At 37.0% G+C, this 810-nt stretch overlaps 1 non-coding gene across 1 annotated transcript; it reads right to left on the bottom strand.

Annotated features, from left to right (window-relative positions):
* Nucleotides 1-326: 326 nt before the first annotated feature.
* Nucleotides 327-398, bottom strand: Trnae-cuc (transfer RNA glutamic acid (anticodon CUC)). The gene has a single exon. It is a non-coding gene; the product is annotated as a tRNA-Glu (tRNA).
* Between the last annotated feature and the right edge of the window lie 412 nt (nucleotides 399-810).

Here is an 810-nt window from a genome sequence, read left to right as displayed (position 1 = left end):
GCGTAAATGTACGTAGCTCATGAGTGAAATTACGGCACTACATCTTATAAAGCAGATTTCTCTCTCTTTCTCTCCCTCTCTCGTTGAAAGAGAAAATAACTACGGTTTCAGTTATTCTAATTACAAACCACTTACAGCTTAATTGTAATCCGAAAATGCTGGCATAATTTTATCTACAAGATATGAAATTCAGTGGCAGTTGTTCTTAATATTAGTTGCAATAATTTCCTCATTCTCTTTCTGTGTGTTTTAGAAAAATGACATTAATTTGTTTTTTTAAATATCCTTGATATTCATTGTACCAGTACAACTTGAAAAAAAAAAGTTTCCCGTGCCGGGAATCGAACCCGGGCCTCGCGGGTGAGAGCCGCGTATCCTAGCCACTAGACCACACGGGATATGAAGGACATGAAAAGAAATTTCCCATTTTCATTGTTTTTTAACTGATAAGTGGAAGGTTAAAGGAGGTTTTTCGTCATTTGAAATGAAACTAGGAGAAAAATGTTTTTAGTTAGATTTGAGAAATGCCAGGTTTGTGGTACAGTGCTATGGTAATCAATAGCAGCAGCACGTTGTGATTCTCTATAATTATCTATTTATAGATTATAATGATTATAATTATCTATACACTGGTAAAGTGTATTGTGATGGTGTTATGAGGCTGTGTATTTTACAACAAATAGTTGGATGCAGTTCACTATGCACATACAATAAATATTTTTCACCACAGTGCGTTGTGCATGTGTGGGTGGGATGATGGGAGGGGGGGGGGGTGGTTGCCTGCGTGGTGGGAGTGTGTAGGGTAAAATA

The sequence above is a fragment of the Macrobrachium nipponense genome, chromosome 11 (assembly GCF_015104395.2).
Source record: "Macrobrachium nipponense isolate FS-2020 chromosome 11, ASM1510439v2, whole genome shotgun sequence".
Taxonomy (NCBI): Eukaryota; Metazoa; Arthropoda; class Malacostraca; order Decapoda; family Palaemonidae; genus Macrobrachium; species Macrobrachium nipponense.
The sequence above is the reverse complement of the archived record's forward strand: the minus strand, read 5'-3'. Positions and strand labels throughout refer to the sequence as shown.